This window comes from Pseudorca crassidens, chromosome 19 (assembly GCF_039906515.1).
Source record: "Pseudorca crassidens isolate mPseCra1 chromosome 19, mPseCra1.hap1, whole genome shotgun sequence".
NCBI lineage: Eukaryota > Metazoa > Chordata > Mammalia > Artiodactyla > Delphinidae > Pseudorca > Pseudorca crassidens.
In genome coordinates this window covers 5,539,617-5,559,898 of record NC_090314.1, presented here as the reverse complement: position 1 = coordinate 5,559,898, position 20,282 = coordinate 5,539,617, and the positions used below count along the sequence as shown (strand labels likewise).

At 45.2% G+C, this 20,282-nt stretch overlaps 1 non-coding gene and 1 pseudogene across 1 annotated transcript; one reads left to right on the top strand and one right to left on the bottom strand.

The window, feature by feature from the left end:
* The first annotated feature begins 8,256 nt into the window (after nucleotides 1-8,256).
* On the top strand, nucleotides 8,257-8,328 carry TRNAW-CCA (transfer RNA tryptophan (anticodon CCA)). The gene has a single exon. It is a non-coding gene; the product is annotated as a tRNA-Trp (tRNA).
* A 7,526-nt stretch (nucleotides 8,329-15,854) lies between these two features.
* On the bottom strand, nucleotides 15,855-17,001 carry LOC137212217 (ferritin light chain pseudogene; annotated as a pseudogene).
* Between the last annotated feature and the right edge of the window lie 3,281 nt (nucleotides 17,002-20,282).

The following is a 20,282-nucleotide window of genomic DNA, read 5'->3' as shown; positions in this document are numbered from 1 at the left end:
TTCCTCTAAAGAAGATCAAGATTTATTTAGCACTGTCACGACACTGTTAATCAACTATACTCCAATATAAAATTAAAAGTTTTTTTTAAAATGAACTTATTTACAAAACAAACAGACTCACAGACTTAGAGAATGAACTTATGGTTAACAGGGAGGAAGGGTGGTGGAAGGGATAGTTAGGGAGTTTGGGATTGACACGTACACACTGCTATATTTAAAACGGATAACCAACAAGGACCTACTGTATAGCACAGTGAACTCTGCTCAGTATTATGTAACAACCTAAATGGGAAAAGAATTTGAAAAAGAATAGATACATGTATATGTATAACTGAATCACTTTTTTGTACATCTGCAACGATCACAACACTGTTAATCATCTATACTCCAATATAAAATAAAAAGTTAAATAAAACAAAGTTTTATTTTAGCAGACAGAGTACTAGTGGAGCACCCTGACCCCATTTGTGATTGACATTAGGTTGAGTTAAAGCTGGTCTGTTTCAGTTTTGTCTAGCATGGTTCTTCTGGAATCTCAGTGGAAACTCCAAGGCGTTTACCAAGCCCCTCTAACTTGCTAGGGCTTGATCTTGAACTGTAATCTCTGTCTTTCCAGTACTAGATAGCTGCTGAAACCTGCGCATCCATTTAACCTCTCAAGTGCTGCTTTTTACAGGGTTTCTCTTATTTTCACCATTCACAGCTTAGAAGTCAGCTAAAGGTTTGAGGGGAAATTTTATGCAAGTTGTAGAGCTATCTCCTCTAGGATATCATCCCTTATCTCCCAGCGGCACCCCTAAACTCTGACAGTTTCTGCCTGGAATCCATAAACAGAGGAAACGCCAGGTAAATGTAAGCTCACCTCTTACACTTCATTTCTGTCAAAGATCTCAGTTGACGTCTGTCAGCTCCTGTTTAGTCACCCAGTGCTGACAACACAAGCACGAATGGAGCAGCCATGGTGGCATTTGCCCAGCATCACAGGCTGCCCCTTCCCAAGGCTTAATTACCTGCTGCAACTGCTGTCTGCCTTCCAGCAACACGCTCTTCAGTGCTAAGTCCCCAGTATGGTTACCATCCCACTAGGAGACCAGTCAGATGCTTGGCGGCGAGTTGGCTCCACCGGACCCCTTCTATTCTGGAAGCAACAGCAATTCATACAACTGAATCATCCCACACTCTAGGTATTCGCTTGCCTTTCCTGCTTGCCAGACCTCAGACAAAACCACTCACTATCTGGGGATTTATAGAATGTTTGATTCATCCATCTGATACCACATCAAAGCAAGGAACCTACTGTATAGCAGAGGAGATAGAGGAGTGTGCATATTCTCACGGGATCCACAGGTCATATCACATACCACATCCCCAGAAGCTGCCAGGCTGATAGATGTTGGAGATGGAATGGCCTGTTAAAGGCACACTGTGAGTGCCAGCGTGGAGGCAATAATTTACAGGGATGGGGCACCATCCTCAGGGTGCAGTTTATGCCTCAAATCAACTACCTTTATATGGTTGTGTTCCTGGTAGTTGGAACGTATGGACTGGGAACCCAGGAGTAGCAGCAGGAGAGACTTGCTTACCTCACTCCCCGTGACTCAATATGTGCTGCTCTTCCCTGCAGGCCTGGGCACTGCAGGTTTAGAGGCTTGATTCCCAAGGCAGAACAATTCATTCAGGAAACACGTCAGTAGTCCTTTTGAGATACAAACTACAGCTGCTGCCAGAGGACCAGCCAGCAACAAGAGGAGTCACCATTGTGACAGGGATATTTGATCCTGATCACTAGGAGGTGGGGCTGTTATTACAGTGGGAGAAGAGAGACGTATGTTTGGCACCCAGCTAATTCCCCATAATATTAGAATACCTCTTGGCACTGTCTCACCCATTTTGGTAGTAAGTAATGAAAACAGCAGTCAGCCTGAGAAGCACACAGTGACCAGGGCCTCAGGGATAAGTGTCTGGGTCTGGCCACTGGGAAAGCCACCAAGACCAGTGCAGGTGTTAGCTGAGGTTGAGGAGGGCAACAGTGAATATAATTTGCAGTCCTAAGACCAGCAGCAGGGGGCGAGGAGGCTGTAGTTCATCCTCCTTGTAAGTTTCTTCCAGGAAAACAGGCCCACCGGAATCCTGGTGTTGCTTCTCCCAAAACTCATATGAAGAAGTGAATCCAGGTGATGAAATTGTGGGCCACCCCATCCCCCCTTTCAGAACTGAAGGTTTATTCTCCGGCCGCTAGAAGTGCTGCTGGCAGGCAGTCCTCAGCTTGAGAGAGTCGCCTTGCCCCAAAGCAGACCCGTTCCTAGGACAGCCCACATCCAATGACTGGTTGACATAGGAGCAAAGACCTGGCCCTTCCACTTAACTTTGGGACGGTTGTGAATTTGGAGTTCTTCGTGGGGTCAGCTGATGCCTTTACTGAGACTGCATAGCAGCCCTCTTCTCTCTCTACCCAGTCCTGCTTCCTTCTCTTGTGATCCCAAAAGCCTCCATGCAAACGGCCACTCAGAGTCAGCTTCCTGGGAAACCCAACCTGGGATAGTTTCCCTCCTGCCTCTCGTATTTCAAAAATCTACACTCTGCTTATGGAACAGAGCAGCTAAAACTGCTTCTAATTCTTTACTATTATAAACAGAATTTTGATAACCCTACAGGAAAATCATTGCAAACATCCTTAATTGTTTTCCATGGGGTCATAAAAAAGGAATTTCTGGGGCAAAGTACACATTATTGAAAAGGCCTTTTAATACACGTGCCAAATGCCTTCCAAAACCTCTGGACTCTCACCAGATGTATATGAGGGTGCTTGCTGCCCTGACATCTTTGCCAACATTGGGCAATCACATCCTTTTTAATAATTGCTATTTTGACATTGCCTTCGTTAAGTTTGAGAATTTTTGCATCTCATACAAACTGCAAAAGGATCCTCATTCTTTCCATGTAAAATCACTAGAAGAAGGAAATGAGCTTTTTGAGAATAGCAAAATAACTGAGGAGAGCGGGATCCAAATCTTTGAGAGAAAACTTTCAACTCCTGCCGTCCCATCTGCACCAGAAATTTCTCCAAATCCTTCATGTGAGCACAGCACCACACTGTCACTTAAGGTGATATTATCGGCATAGAAAACCCTGATGTTCCACATCCCCAGGCAGTAGATACACCAGGAAACCCAGGTATACCCAAAAATGTGAGAAGAGGATTGGTGTGACAGCATCACTGCTCTTTTCCTTTGGTAGGAAACTCCTGGGCAGAGTCTGGACTCGTGTTTCCTGAGGGAAAAGCTGTTGTCTCCCTCACAGTAGCTTTCCTGTGGGAACAGTGCTCATGGCTTTACAAGGCAGAAGAGAAGGAAGTTACTGTAATCAGGCCAGAGCTTCTAAAATTTATATTTATCATCCACGTTGCCCAGAAAAAATCAAAATAAAAAGTTAAATCAACATACACAAAAGGCTGGGACTTCCCTGGTGGCACAGTGGTTAAGAATCTGCCTGCCAATGCAGGGGACTTGGATTTGATCCCTAGTCCGGGAAGAACCCCCATGCCATGGAGCAGCGAAGCCCATGTGCCACAACTACTGAGCCTGTGCTCTAGAGCCTGCAAGCCACAACTACTGAGCCTGTGCACCTCAACTACTGAAGCCCACGTGCCTAGAGCACATACTCCGCAACAAGAGAAGCCACGACAATGAGAAGCCTGTGCACTGCAATGAAGAGTAGCCCCTGCTCACCGCAACTAGAGAAAGCCCACACACAGCAACAAAGACCCAACAAAGCCAAAAAAAACAAAAGTAAATAAGATAAAAAACATGCACAAAAGTGGGAAATAGGTGAGCCATAATAAAAAGAGAGAGAACAGTCAATAAAACAAATCCAGAAATGATCCAGACTTGGAGTGAGCCGTCAAAATCGCTATAATTCATATGTTTAAAAAGGTAGAAGGAAAGAGGGTGACAACAGATTTGTTAAAAACGTGGGATAGAGTATTTCAAAACAGCATTAAAATAAGCCAAAAATCAAGTGGACATTTTAGAACTGCAAAATAAAATATTTGAAATTCATTGGATGACTTTAGCAGCAGACTTTGCACAGCAGAAAACAGAACATACTAAACTTGAAAACAAGAAGAAAATAGCTAAACTGAATAACAGAGAGAAATAAGAACATAAGGAGCAAAAAAGCATAAGAAAGGAGCTTACTTACATGTAATTGCTGTCCAAGAAAGACAGGAGAGAGAGGATGGGCAGATGCAATATTTGCAAAAGTAACATTGAGAACTTTCCAAATTTATTGAAAGATGTCAACTCACAAATTCAACAAGTTCAGCCATCCCCCGAAGGGTTAATAGAAAGGTCATTATGCTTGGCACATAGTGATTTGCTGAAAATAAAAAGACACGTTATATTATCAACTAAAAACTAAGGAAGGTAGAAGAAATAACAAAGAAATAATATCTTTAAAACGTAAAAGAATAAAAAAAATGTCAAGCCAGCATTCTATAGGCAGAGAAAAAATTATTTAAAGGCAGATGGGTGACATCAGCAAAATGGCAGAGTGGGAAGCTCCAAGTTCTCATCCCCTCACAGAAACACCAAAAACACAAGCAGAACTGCCAGAACCAAATTTGTCAGAGACTCTGAAAACAGTCAAAGGTTTGCAGCAACCAAGTGAACATTGAATCAAGAAAGGGATGAATTCAAAGCAGTAGGAAAACTTTGTGGCATTTTTACTTGCTGTTGCCCCACACCATCCCTGGACCACCGAAGTCCCAGGAGCAAAAGCTGGGGAGTTTCTTTGGGAAATTAGGGCATTCCAAAGTACTATCTGTATGGGGGAGTTTAGAAAGCGTCATGCATGCTGAGAGAAAGACGCACACTCAGAACAGATCTGAGAAGACGCTGAGATTTCACCTCAGGCTCTCCCTAGGCTTAGTGCAAGCCTGGCTACATGTTAAAGGAGTACCAGCACAGAGCCAATCTGGAAAAAAAAAGGGGAGTGGGATTGTTGTTATGTTATTGTTGTTGTTTTTAATAAAGTACCTGGAATTCAAGGAAATCTCTGTCAAAAAACTAGCTAAAAACAAACCAAGAAACAGAGACACTTCAGTAACCACAAACAAGGAATACAGCCTTTGCAAAAATAATTTGGGAAAGTCACTAAACAGATGGAGTACTACAGCCTTCAACAATCAAGAAAAACAGCAAAACCTGTGAAGGGGGAGAATCTGATTCCTACTTGATGTGAAAAAAACCTCCACTTGTTTTTTGGTAGATTTTCTTTTTTTTTTTTTTTTTAACATCTTTATTGGGGTATAATTGCTTTACAATGGTGTATTAGTTTCTGCTTTATAACAAACTGAATCAGTTATACATATACATATGTTCCCATATGTCTTCCCTCTTGCGTCTCCCTCCCTCCCACCCTCCCTATCCCACCCCTCCAGGCTGTCACAAAGCACCGAGCCAATATTTTTGGTAGATTTTCATCCTACCAAATTGATAAAATCTGGTATATCCATATGATGGAATATTATTGGGCAATAAAAAGAATGAAGTATTGATACATGCTGCAACATGGATGAACCTTGGAAATATTATGCAAAAACTACAGGAAAGTGGTTGAATAAGCTATGCTTACATCCACACCAGGAAGTACTGTGTAGCTGTAAAAAAAAAAAAAAAAATAGAGAAAGATCTCAATGAGCTGACATGGAGTGATTTCCAGGATAAACTGCTGAGGTAAAACGGCAAAGTGCAAAATAGTAATTATAGTGTGCTATCCTTTATCTAAGAAAGAAGAGGATGTAATAAAATAAACATACCTGCTCATTTGTGCAAAAGAATGCAGGAAGGATCAACCAGAAACTGAAAAGATTAGTTACCGACAGGGATATTTGGGAATCGGTGGAAAGAAGGGGGCAATGAGTCTGAGTAATAGAGATGACAAGGGAGTGACACAGTTTTTAGTATACCCTTTTATACAGCACTGGTACTTAGAACTATGGTAATATTTTACAAATGCATAAGTTTAAGGAAAATAATGAAAACTAATTATGAACCTGAAATGGAATATAAAAGTAACAACAGAGGCTTCCCTAGCAGCGCAGTCGTTAAAAATCCGCCTGCCAATGCAGGGGACATGGGTTCAAGCCCTGGCCCAGGAAGATCCCCCATGCTGCGGAGCAACAAAGCCAGTGCACCACAACTACTGAGCCTGAGCTTTAGAGCCCGGGAGACACAACTACTAAGCCCGCAAGCCTAGAGCCCGTGCTCCGCAACGAGAGAAGCCACAACGGAAGCCCGCGCACCGCAGCAAAGAGTAGCCCCCACTCACCACAACTAGAGAAAGGCTGTGCAACAGAAGACCCAATACAGCCAAAAATAAAAACAAATAAATGAATAAAAGTAACAACCTAACTGTACTACAAATAAATAATATAACCAAAAGTGAAGGCTTGGAGAAGAACTAACCTAAATAACTTTGCAAAACAGTATTTTGCCTGTAAAGCTACAGAAAAAAAAAAAAAAAAAAAACCAAAAAACCCTGTACACATATAAGGTAATCCTCTTAGTAAATCTTTTCTTACAGGTGTATGGGTTAGTAATTCTGAAACACACATATATGCACGTACATATATGTATACATATATAAGTGCATATATTATAGCTAATGAGAGCTACGTTTCTCAGTGTCAGAGAAGCTACAAATAATGAAAAGGGGAATGACAGCCCATTGTAATGATCACATCTAACAACTAGATCTTAATTTCTAAACACCTTTCTCCAAAAACAGGAAACAGAGCTCCTTGGAGAAATAGTTGATTCCAGGGCTGCTGCAGGGAAACTGCAAGATAAGCCTGGAACATCTTGTGCCAGAAACTTTCAAGGAAGTGCTAAAAACAGGATGGTAGATATCAAAAGGACACATGAGCCAACCCGAAGGAGTTTGTAATAGCAAAAGCTGGGAAAATTTCAGAAACAATATTTTTAAAATGATGTTCTATGGGTTAAACCTATAAAATTAAAAAATATCCATGAATCTGTATTGATGCAAAGAAATAATTGAATATGTAATACGTAAGTAAATGGAAGAGAAGAACCAGTTCTTTCTCACAGAAGGATTATGTTGATAAATGTAGATGGAAAAGGCAAAAAAGAAAATGACCCTGAGGCAAACACTGCAGTCATAGTTGTCGCAGTCAAGATGGATGCTAAAATTAGTGGGTGCAAGGTTGAAGAGAAACAGGATATTTGCATAGCCTGAAAGCGTTTACCCCCAAATATTTATTAATTACCAAGGGGGAAATAGTAGCATACAGTGGAGGACCACGGCAGAAAGCGTGTTAACTAAATGATTTAAGTTAGCATCCTCAGTAACAAGACCCACTGACAACGCGAACTACCTGAAACCGGTGCTGAGAACGTCGTTTCGTTGGAGCCGGGGGAGGATGTGAGGGGAAAGGGATGGATTTAAAGTGACATATACGTCGGAACGCCACTCCAGTGTTTGCTGATGCATATTTGGGTGATTAAACAAAAGCAAAGAAGTTCTTTCCGTAGACGTCGGGGTTGGCTGCAGGTGGAGGCAGAAGGCAGATGTTAGGCTCTGCGGGGGTGGCAGGTCTGGTGGTGGCAAGGGTTTGTGATCCTTCCATTAAATATCTTAGTTTTGTGCCCTTTTCTGCAGCTGCTGTACTTTACAGCAAAGAAGCTTTAACAAACGCGGATGGACGCTTGTGTATACCTGGGAGGAAGGAAATCTGGAAAGAAATACATCAAAATGCTTTACAGCGGGTGGTGGGATTATTGATTTTAATTTTTCTTACACTCTTCTATAATGTTCGAATGTTCAAAACTGAGTTTTATAAGGGGGCGGGAGAGCCGGGGGTGGGGGGAGGGGTGGATACATGAGCATCTATTTTTTGCTAAGTTCCGAAGTCACCTCCCAGGTGTGCCCGCAGAGTCCTGGTTTGGTTTCCCCCTTTAACCATGCCGGGGGCGGGAACTCGGTCCTGCACGCACCCTCACCCCCCTTCGCCGGCCCGGGTTCGGGTTTTGCAGCCGCTTCCCCGCCCGGACCCGACGTAGCCGGATTGGGGCGGGGATTCCGGGGCTCGCACAGCCGCGCCTTCCGCCCGCCTCTCGCTCCTTTTCAGTTTGACCTGAAATTCGCTCGAAAAGCGAAAGATTTATACGGTGAAGTGGCCTGGATGCGCGGGAAGAAAGAGCCTTAAAGGATCAAAAGTAAAGCGGCCTCTGTGACCTCGTGGCGCAATGGTAGCGCGTCTGACTCCAGATCAGAAGGTTGCGTGTTCAAGTCACGTCGGGGTCACAACTACCCCTTTTCCCACCAAACTAACTGGGGACTTTGGGCCGCTTAGGATTTCATCCCACGGCTCTATTCGGGTCTCCGTGCTCCCTATTCCTCCGCACCGAGGTTCAGAGGACGAGCCTTAGAATTTCTGTTTCATCATTTTCATATCTGACGGAGGTGATTTGGAAAACTCCTGGAGGCGCGAAGCCAACCGGCCAATGCCACTTCTCCTTGTCACCCAAAAAGCCGCTTTAAAAGAGACCAACAGCACAGTAGAAGACAGGATGAAACAGTTATTGGAAAGTGAAATGTAAATTATTTTTAAACATATGAAAGTAACCTCTTTCATAATAAGAGAAACGCAAATTAAAATTCAATAAATTATTTTTAACCTGTGAGATTGTCTAACCTATGATCAAAAAGCTTACATTAAATCGCATTGCTCACATCCTTAAAGCTACAAAGAACAGGACCAGAGGAAATTAAAATAATTAGAAAAGAATACTTTTCAGCCAGTTTAGAAAAGTTTTCAAGTATATTTTTCAATATTGCTTCTGTTCCTTTTGCTCCAGACTTTTTCCAGGAATGCATTCACCCTTCCATATGGTGGATAATTACCACCAAATGGGAGGATAATCATGCTTCTCTATCCTCTGCATCTATAATCTTCTCTCAAAACGTTTTCTGTTTTCATATTTTCTCTGCCCTTTGGGCGGTCTTCTCAGACGTGTCCACCATCTGGAATTCCATATTCTGCAACTTAAGAGAGCCCTGTGCTCCTACCATATTGTCATTTCAGTTTCCAGGGTGTCCCCTGTCTTTTAAACTCAGTCAGTTGCCCCATAAGGCTTTTCACACCTCATTTCAAAGAAGCCACATCTTGGAGGAAGCCTCTTACTGTTTCTCTGAAGAAAATAAAATAAAAAATCCTGAAACTTCCCATCATTTTCAGTGGTATGCTTTTCTTCTCTCAGGAACTACTCTCTTTTTCTAGTTCTGCAGAATTAAAAAGACAAAAACAAACAACAACAATTTGCTTTTCTCTCTCACTCATACTGTGAAATTACTCTTGCTGATCCTTTAATATCTGTTCAGACTCAGTGTGAAGCAATAGATGGGGCTGTGCTAACGCTTGGCCCTGCTCTCTGTTCACTGGTGTGGGTCAGATGCCTTCCCAGATCCACTGGCTGGAGGACAGGCTGGGGCACAGCGCCCACCCCGTTCCCAATGCTCAGGAAGGTCTCCCCTAGGGCTTTGTTGAAGTGACATTTTCTCCTCTCCTGTGAGGTTCCCTTGCTACTGTGAGCCAGTGAAAGCAGTACTTAACCCTAGAGATCCCACATTTCAGTGTGAGTTTCAACTTAAATGTCTTAAGTGGATCTTGCCTCTTTAGCTAAGTCAGAAAACAACACATTTCTATTCACTTAAATCTCCTAAGAGTAACATTTTAATTTAATGCCAAACAAATACTCTGAATTCCCTGAGATTCTTTTTCTTTCAAGAATTTTACATTCAATCTATTTTGTAGATATTCTAGCCTAAGAATTTTTTCTAAGCAAACCTTATTAATTTTAAAGTTTTAATGGTGTCCTTAAAGTTTCTTATGTGAATTGATAAAATTCTCTTTTCATATATTCATAAGTCAAATTGTAAAAGGTTGTAAAATTGTCAGATAATATATTACCATACAATCTCATCTTTATTATAAGGAGCAGATTTTCAGTCATCAGTTTTAACCCTCAGCTCATTTATTTCAGATGAATAAGCACTTGCCCCTCCACATTGAGAAAACAAAGGCAGCATACATTTTTAGAAAAACCGGGGCAAGGGTATTTTTTGTGGGTAAAGTATCACTTCTTAGACAGAAAAAGTAGGGATGAAGAGGAAGAAAAAGAAAAATTGCCTTAGACTTAATTTCAAAGGTTTATTCCACCTGCACCAATGCATCAGATATTTTTAAATTTTTAAATTTCCTAGAGATTATTCTGTTCTGTTAATCTAGTTGTACATTCCTGCTTCACACGAAGCTGGCTGTATTGCTTTATTTTAAAAGGAAGGTAAAACTTAAAGACAGCACAGCCTTGCCACAGATACAGCATTTGATAAATTCTTTTGGCCCATTGTCTCTCCCATTGAAGGTGCTTCCTTACGTCAAGCCAGATAGGCCCTGGGACACTGCCCCTGGCCCGAGAGATGCTCTCCTGCAGAGGCTGAGCCAACTGCATGGTCTCCAAGGAATTTGGATTGGAAGCAAATGGGACCTGCTGTTTGTTTCAGAGGGTGTTCTGAACATGTACACGGTGAGCTGAGATCATACAATGACTTTGTTTCCTATCACCCCTTAAAAAGATATTCAGTTTCTCTCTTTTGTTTTTGTTTTGATGGTTAAAACAATTTGGGTTTTATTGTTTTTGCTAAACAATACTAAAAATTTTTTCATTTTGAAGGCAGGGCTTGAATTATTTAATTTTGATCCACTTCATAAAAAAAGAAAAAAGGAAGGGGAAACAGATCATGGCCAAGAAAAACAAAAAATAGTAGTTAGGGACTTCCCTTGTGGTCCAGTGGTTAAGACTCCACGCTTCCACTGCAGGGGACACAGTTTTGATCCCTGGTCGCGGAACTAAGATCCAGAATGCCTCATGGTGCGGCAAAAAGAACAGGGAACGGGGTGGGGGGAGATTTTATTTAACAAAGAAAAAAATAGTCGTTAACTCCCCACCCCTGAAGCTCTAGCCAGTCACATGAGCATCACCCACTTCCCACGATGCCATGATGCCTGATATTCAGATGGTAGCACACTCTACCCCACTGGACTGCCTTGAAGGCACAGGGGCAGTAAGTGCCAGTTTAGCAAAGATATTCAGTCTCTAGTTCTCCTTCTCATGGATGAGGGAGCCAAAGGGGCTGAAGAGAGTGAGGGGCAATTCCATGACTTTTCTGGTCGCTTTGTGATAAGAAACACTCCCCCAGGCTGTGAATATGACAAGCATCCTATGTAATTGTCAAGTCTCTGAACATGAATTAAAGTTGGGGTCCCTTCCCTCCTGGTCTTGTACTTCTGGTTTCCATCCACGGCTTGCTAACGGGTGTCTCTGACCCCTTCTGAGTCAGAGCAGGGGAGGAAGGATAAACAAGGGTGCAGGGAACGTCTCCACGTCAGTAGGTCAGTAGTGTCGTCAGCGGGCGTCCTACTCTCTGGAATTTTGAGAGACTCCCTCAGTGCTGAGGATCCTTCTGAATTTCACTTAGCCCTGGTGAAAATACTATTTCAGCTGGTTGCTGTCTATTGGAGCAACATTTAGGACTCCCTTCTGGGAGATGTGATCAGCCCTCCAGGCATCCCTGTGGATAGCAGCTAAGAGGAACTCCCCTCAACCCCCCACCCCATGCACATGAATCATGTCTAGACCATGGGAGGAATTCATGCACCTTTTGTCCCCAAATTTGTGCTTTAAAAAGTGTGCAGACACCTCTTCCAACTCACCATGAACAGCTAGTCTGGCCAGCTCTTGCCCCTTAGGTTTCTTAAGCAAAGATATACATCAGGCCACTGAGTCCCCAAACCCCAGGGGGACACATATCAAGCTGTCCAGGTGGCCTGTTAAAACCTCTCACTAGGTTTGAACTATGAGACAAGCAACCTCCCCACCATCTTTCCTCTGTGAAGCTGTTTCCAAACGTTTAGAAATCCTCTTCAACCCTTTCTAGGAGCCCTTTGATACTCTCAGTATAGGTGAGGGTCTTAACAATCCCCTAACAGTTTCTCAGCCACTACTTCTTTTTTTTTTTTCCAATTCTGCCTGGTGGCCTGCCTCACAGCTCACTTCAGGTATCTGATATCTGCTGTCTTAGATTCTTAGCAGAAACCCCCATTTTAACATTTGTTGCACTTAAGCAATGGAAGGGAAGGATGGGGGTGGGCGTGGGGACCACCCTCTCATCTGCACAGCATTGGGGTTGCCCAGGGGTCCCGCCAGCCACACTGCTCTGGGTCGGCTCTCCCAGGGTCCTAACTTGTCCACCGCCTCCAACTGTCTCCCATCTGTCCCTGTGCGGTCAGCACGCCAGGGCCGGCTCCCTTCCCCTGCCTCCAGACTCAAGCTCTGGTCGAGGGGATGTGGACACGTTCTCTTAGGGCGCCTCCTGCCAGGACAGAGGGCGCTGTCCAGACCTCGGTGCTGAAGCACCCCGGTTCTCTCCGCCCTTGAAGGAAGTGGAGATGATCTCGGAGACGCAACAGTGAGTGGTGGCATGAAGGGAGATCTTAATTCCCGGCCCAGGAATTGAACCTGGGGAGCCTGTATGGAAACTAGGAATCCCAGCCAGCACACCCCCTGGCTCTTGCCCCCCATGAAAAACGCATTTCTCACGGAGGCAAAACTGTAAAAACAGGTACAAAGTTTATTATTAGAGACATAGCACAACAACAAGTGAGAGAGCTCACAGAGAAATGATTTGTTTAGTTAAGACAGAAGCAAGGCAGAGATGCACACCGGAGAGAAAGGGTGTGGGCGTCCCCCCAATGAGGAGGAACGCAGTGAAGAGGCGGGTAAGTCACTTATATAGGGCAGGTCTTCCGGGTCTCTTTACCTCTGGCCAATTATCTGGTTTTTTTTCCCACACCTGCCCTGCCCTAAGACCCTCCCCAACATGCGTGTGCAACTTTTTTCCAAGAAGGATTACAGCCCAGAGGCATATGGGATGGCCTTAGCATCACCTATTATGGGGTGGTGCCCCTTCCTTTTTGACCCCCAAGGAGCCTTTCTGCACATGTGCAATGTTTCCCTTGCCCTAAGGATGGGAAATGTATGACCTCTTGATCTTTTAACAGGGTTCAGTCCCACTCCGTCCCTGCCATAAAAATGTCCATTGTCTGGTTATTTACCCTATTTCTCTTACTGGTTTTTATATCGAGGTGCAGATCTCGAAATATAGACAGAAGTCTGGTCATAAATATGTAGTTCTGGAGTCCGTGTGTCTCTTGCTTCAGGAAATGTAAACAGGGGGCTGGTAATGAATGTCCTGATGGAGCCCATCTTCTTCTCACCCCAGGAAGTGTGAACAGGAGGCCAGCTGTAAATGTCTAGCCTGGAGCCCATCTGTCTCCTGCCTCAGAGCCTCAGCCTGCAGCAGCCTCCTTGTCCCCGCGGCCCGCCCTCCAGACCCGGCCACGCGGGCTCAATAATCCACGGCCTCAGAGCTTCCGACCAGTACCACCAGGCCTTTGAACCGTCAGCATCTCCGCAGGAGGTCCAGTCTTCCCTAAGGAGGCCTGGAGAGGGCCGGTGGCTTGGCAGAGACTCGCAGGTGAGAACGGGAGGAAATCCCAGTCCAATTCCCCAGAACAGGTAGGAAGGCACGCACCTTGGACATTTTCACCACCGGCTCAGGCCTTTCCTGTGAGTTGTGAATAGGGGGCTGGCCCCACGGGAGCTCCTCCCACTTTCTAGGGACACAACCCTTTCCACAGGCCTCAAGAAAATCCCTAAATTCCTCACAGGCACATTCCATGCAGGAAAGACACCTCCACATCTAGTCTGGGTGACTCCCATCTGCGTGGACATTCACACCCCTTGTCCCCAAGCCCAGGCAGGGAGATGCAGGCAGGCATCCCTGATGAAGGGCATCCTTGAGGGAGTAGATGGCAAGGTTGCCCTGAAAGCTTTGCAAAATCTGACAGCAGTGATGTTGGGGAGCACGAAGAAGGGGTAGCGGCCAGTTCAGAAAAGAAGGGCTGATGGGAACCCGGAATGAGCAGCCAGGTGGGCTCTGGTGGCCACTACCCAGGCTCCACTGGACTCACCAGCTCCACAGCCCAGGACCTCCCACCTCCTTAAGCAGTGTAAGGGATCATGGTGGAACCAGGTAAGAGAGGTAGACCAGGTCATGTTCAAGGGAAAGGGGTTTGAGAGGGCATCCCAGGGATCCTGCACCTGGCCCTCAGGAACCTGGGCAAGGATCCTGTCCTGGCAGCCCTGGCGTTTCGCGGGGGCGCCTTGCCCAGCTCCAACTACTGCTAGTGGCTCTCCAGTCGGAGGCTCCGCCTGGTGTGCACAGCGGTGCTTCACAGGCCTCAGGATGTTTGGTAAGATAGAGTATCTACTGACTGCTGATGGTGTAGCCAGACCCATGCAGCCTGCAGCTTTCTTTATCCAGCAGACCAGCCGGGATGGGAAGAGGCACTTCAGGAGTCCTAAGTAAGGGAGGCTGACACTAGCATTAAACGGGCTGAAAGCTAACTGAAGTCTTCACCTCATCTATGGGGACCATGTTCAGGACGCATAGGGGTATACAAGGGGGCAAGTCCTTTGTGGAAAAACACCTGATCTTCATCCATTTCCAGATGGTTATTTGAAATATATGATTTTTTTACACCCTAACATAGAACACATTGATGGTACATTTAACAACGTTTTTAAATTTAATTTTTTTGTGTGTTTTTCCCCCTAGCTTCACTGAGGTATAATTGACAAATCATTTAGCAAATTTTTAAACAGCAATTTTAGTTACATGCTTGGCCGTCATTACTCCGCAATAGAATAGCTCTGAATAATCATAAAATTTAAATAAAATTAACATACAGTAGTAACTCCCTCACTGTTTTGTTTCATTTTCCTTGGTTTACGAGAGTCTTACTCTTAGGGTTTAGTTGTTAGGGTAACGGGAACATGGGCAGAATATCTAGAATTGTATTCAATATTGTGATTTAGCTGATGAAAGCAGTAGGAGCTCATAGGCGAAGACAGACGAGAAACGCTCATTCTGACACCAGGTAACATTCAATCTGCTTTGCAGAATTCTTCACTCCCAAATGCAGACAATGGCCCTTGGAATCTCTGATCATATATCCTTTGATGTGTTGTCTTCTTGTGATCACTACACTTGAGAAGAAACATCATGGCAGCTGGATAAGATTTTGTCTTTCATTTTATGCGGAGTCAACCAGGACAGATATGATGTATTTTTCTTCCACAGCTCAGAACCATGTTGCAGAAAGACATAGTTGAGACTAACAGGGAGACTGTCCACCTGAAACACAGGTATGGGATTTTGACATTTTTTTTCAGGGTGTTTGAAAATTTTAAGGCTAACTTGTTTAGTATCTAGTAAAGGGCTTTGTTTTGTAATTTTTATTTTATTTTATTTTTTTTTTGTGGTACGCAAGCATGTGGGATCTTCCTGGACCGGGGCACGAACCCGTGTCCCCTGCATCGGCAGGCGGACTCTCAATCACTGCGCCACCAGGGAAGCCCTGTTTTGTAATTTTTATTCAAGTCATTCTGTCTATATTCAGGAGAACTGGAAATAATTTTTTAGATGACAAGGCTACAAGAGAAATGCTGGATTAACAAACTAAATCCAGAAAGACACCTCCCCACCCTTCAAGAGGCTGGGAGACTTTGTGAAGAGCACCACTTTCTTTCCTGGGAAAAATCCACAAAAATTGCTCTCTGGTCCAATGAGCATCATTGTTATGCTGGAAACAAGCCCAAGGATTTACTACAGAGAAAATTGTCTCACAGTGGTGACCAGACACCAGACTGGCTCTTTGGGCCTGTCCCCTGGGAGCTGCGGAGAGTGCCCCCTGTCCTAACAGTGAAAACAGCCACACACACAACCTGCTGGGCTCAGGGTTACTCTTTTTTTTTTTTTTTTTTTTTTTTGCTGCAAAAAGCTTTACTGTTTCCCTTTGGTCCAAGACTTGGGAGAGGGCTCCAGGGCGGTGAACAAGCTGCCCAGTGGCTGCAGAGAGAGGAGCTCCTCAAAGGCCGCTGGGCTCCAGAGCCTCCTAGTGCTGCTTGAGTCTGAGCCTTTGGAAGAGATACTGGCTTAGCCCAGCCTGGGGACCAGCCAGCCTGTGGAGGTTAGTCAGGTGGTCGCCCACCTTCTTGACGAGTTTCACCTGCTTACCTAGGAAGTGGCTCTCCAGGAAGTCGCAGAGGTGGAGATCTGCGCGGGTGGGACCCAGGGCATGTAGATCCAACAGGGCCTGGTTTGGGTTCTCCATGAGAATGGTGGCTTCCATAGCCCCCTGGGTGTTACCCCACTCCTCTCGAGATGGCTTCTGCACGTCCTGGAAGAGGGCGAGGCAGCCGCACTGGTTTTGCATTTTCAAGACACGCTCTATGCCCTCGCACTTCTCCTTGGCCAATTCGCAGAAAAAGTGGCCTATGCCCTCCAGAGGCGCTTCATCGCGGTCGAAATAGAAGCCCAGAGAGAGGTAGGTGTAGGAGGCCCGCAGATGCAGGTTGACCAGGTGGTTGACAGTGGCTTCTATCTCGATGGAATAATTCTGACAAATCTGGGAGCTCATGGTTGATTCGGTAATAAGGAGTTAAGCTCAGAAATGGTGTTGGTTGGTCCCAGTGGCCAAGGATAGCTTGAGTGGCTGATTCTGAAGATTGCGACTGGAAAAAATGTTGGGGGGTGGTCGGAAGCTGGAACAAGGGGCGTCCCTGTGTCTGTTCCATCCAAACACTGTTGAAGCAAGAGACAGATCTGCAGGGACCACCGAGCGCACAACTCAGGGTTACTCTTTATGAAGGGACTTGAGTAAGTGTGCCTCCCGGCTTTCAGTAAACTGTTTGAAAGGTTCTTTTTCCTTTATTTGAAAAGTCTAACACAGATGTTTTACGAAGTGGGCTGTCTACCCAGAATAATGAAGAAAAGTTTCTTAATTAGTCTTTGGGGATAAACAGTCACGATGGGGTCCTTCAAGAGGGAAAACTGAAATTAATGAACAATTATTTAAGATTGTCACTGGGTCGTGAGAAATTGCCAAACATGTCAATTATATCAAGTGAAAACGAGATAAGGTAAGAAGCATATTTTTTAAATGTTATTGATGACCTTGCTTCCAGTAAAGCCAGGAGAGTAGACATATAAGTTTTCCTTTGGTATAAACTAGACAGGATGTTTAACACCCCTACTTTCCAATTTTTCAATGTTTTCAAGTAGTTTAACGTTACAGGGAAAGCGAAACATTAAAAAATGTATAAAAGCACGTCCAGGGGAGCGCTTGTTTCCCCTCCCACTTCCAGCTCATATTGGGCTCGAAGGGACCAAGATTCTGTCCGTTCCTTCACCCCCGTCTGCGTTTTTTTCTCTGAATTTTATAGAATACTCCCTCACATGGGCTTCCCTGGTGGCGCAGTGGTTGAGAGTCCGCCTGCCGATGCAGGGGACACGGGTTCGCGCCCCGGTCCGAGAAGATCCCACATGCCGCGGAGCGGCTGTGCCCATGAGCCATGGCCGCTGAGCCTGCGCGTCCGGAGCCTGTGCTCTGCAATGGGAGAGGCCACAACAGTGAGAGGCCCGCGTACTGCAAAAAAAAAAAAACAAACAAAAAACCCCACAAAACTCCCTCACGTTATGAGTACGACGTTCAAACACCTCAATGAGCGCTATTATTGTAAAATAGGTCCTGGTACCATGAGAAAGTAAAGAACGAAATACACAGGGTAATTCTAGAAAAACGAAAGCTTCTGCATAGGAAGCCCGGAAGCGCATTCTAAGCTTTTTCCTCCTGGTGGACCAGACGCCCCATCCGCGGCCGGAACACGCATGCGCTCCAGGAGGGTCGGAAAGGGCGGGGTTCGCCCGCCCTCTTGTGGCCAGAGGCGGGCAGCGCACAGAGGCCGGCCGCCTGCTGAATCACGGGAATTGAATTTTCAGTTTCATCTAAATTACCTAAATTTGTGGGCGTACATTGTTCATTGCACTCTCTTATAATACTTTTCATTTATGTAAAGTCCTCAGCAATGTCTCCACTTTCCATTCTAATTAGATTATATTGCGGTTTTCCTCTGTCTTGGTCAGTAAAAGTAAAGGTTAACCTCAACCTCCGGATCAACCAAGCCTTTATCCCACTGGATTGTATACACTGAGCACCACCCTGTCGAGACGCCTTGTTGTCCTCATCGCTCTCAGAAGGTAAAGCACTCCCTCCACTCTCCCACTCCCCTTCCACTCTGGCCTTACTGCTCACTGAGGACGACTTGTCTCTGAGGTTCAGTAAGCAGAGTTCTGCAATGAACCCCTACCGTCAGCCCCACAGAGCTTCTCAGTGATGCTGGTGAACCCTCCTACCAGCACATTCTGTATCTCAACGGAGGGTCTTCCCGCCCTTCCAAAGAAGCAGAGCTTGTACATTTTCCAGCCCTACATGCTCTGCCTGCTCTGGATTGCCCACTTCTCTGAGCCTAGCAATTCTGGCATCTCTGCTCAGCAAAGAGCCATCTATTTCTCCAAGCCACCAAAAGCCCTTCTTGCAGTGTGTTAGCACCACCTCCTGGCATCCTCAGCAGAGCGTGTAAACACTTATCACAGAAGTGTGCTCCTTTCCAATAAACTCTCCAGCACTCAGTTATGTGTTCTACACTCCGTGGTCCAGCATCCTCGGGATCCAGACCCATACTCTCCTGGTTCCTACAGACACAGATTGGCCAGGCCCACAGCAACTGAATCTTCCTCCCTTATCAAACCCAGCATTTCCCTGGTCGACTTTTGTAGTGACTGGACCCTAGTAATTGGTGTAGTTATCAGGAGGGGAGGAAAGAGTAGACTGCACCGGTTTTATCACAAAGTGGAGGCCTTGTCTGCATCATCTTCAAACAAGACTGGGAGGCGTGGGTCACATGTGCAGGCCCAGAGGGACTGGTGTTTAAAGGTGTTTGCCCACATCAACCTGAATGTCCCCATCCCAAGTCTCAGGGTTTCCTCCTTTCCAAACAAGGTCCTGACCTTGACATAGTAAACTTTCTGGGATTGAGAATTCAACTTATCTGCAGTTATGCTACTCCTACATTTTTGCCATCAGGCTTCAAGAAGCCCTCTGATTTTCACACTTTCCCTTTACTTGGTGATTAACCACCCTCCACCTGTCCTTGTCGATGGCTCCCAGTAATAGCCACTCAATTCCACAGTCTGGAAAATTGCGACCTCCCCCAAACTCCTAAAGATCTAAGATGCAGCACCCACCAGCGGTTCCCTCCCATCAATATCCCATCCTGGTTCAACACCAGGGACAGTTTTAATGATTGTGTCACTACAGCCTGACATGTGCTATCAGTAGTCCATCAATCACAAGTGATAGGGTCCTCACTGACGGCAAGCTGACGAGTGATCTCTCACCCAAATCCCATCTTAGAGTCTGCTTTCCTAGGATCACGGCTGGTACCACTTGTCATAGGGTAAGATTCCATGGAAGCAGATTCTGAGATGGAAATCGCGTGCAGAGGTGTTATTGGATAGCGTTCTCTAGAAAAATACCTATTAAAAAGTGATACCTGGAGGGAAGAGTGGGCGGAGGAAAAAGTTGAACTGCTGTACAATTGCAACAGAGGCCTCATTTGATTCTACAGGGAACTCAAACTAGGATGGCCCTTTAGAGAGACTGCAAGTTGAGGCAAGGGGGCAAGGTCTTTGAACCCCTGCAGCGAGCACCACTGGAAGTGGAGTGCCCCTGGGGAGGACGTGTGACCTGAGAGGGGCAGCTCCCTTCAGCCAGGACAATTCCCAGGGAGGTATTCACACACTGGCAGCTGGAGGAATGGGCGCCCCAGCCCTGAAGGGGGACCCTGGCAGCCCATCACAATGTGCCCTATCGGGTGTACTAAAGTTTCCAGGTTCAGTTGTTGATTTCTCTCTGCAGGTATATCAGTTATTGCTTGGTATCTTTTGAGGCATTATTTTTAGAGATATATATTTATGATGGATATATCTTCTGTCAAGTTTTATAACTTTTATAGGTAGATGTCATGCTTATCTTTTCCTAATGATTTTTTAAGATTCTATTTTGTCAGACATTAGGATTATGACTTGCATCAGTCAGGGTTCAGCCAGAGAAGCAGAACCAGTAGGTCATATATACTAGGAGGGTTTTGTTTTTGTTTTTTGTTTTTTGTTTTGCAAGGAATTGGCTTACTCTATTGTGGAGGCTGACTAGGCAAGTTCAAAATCGGTAGGGC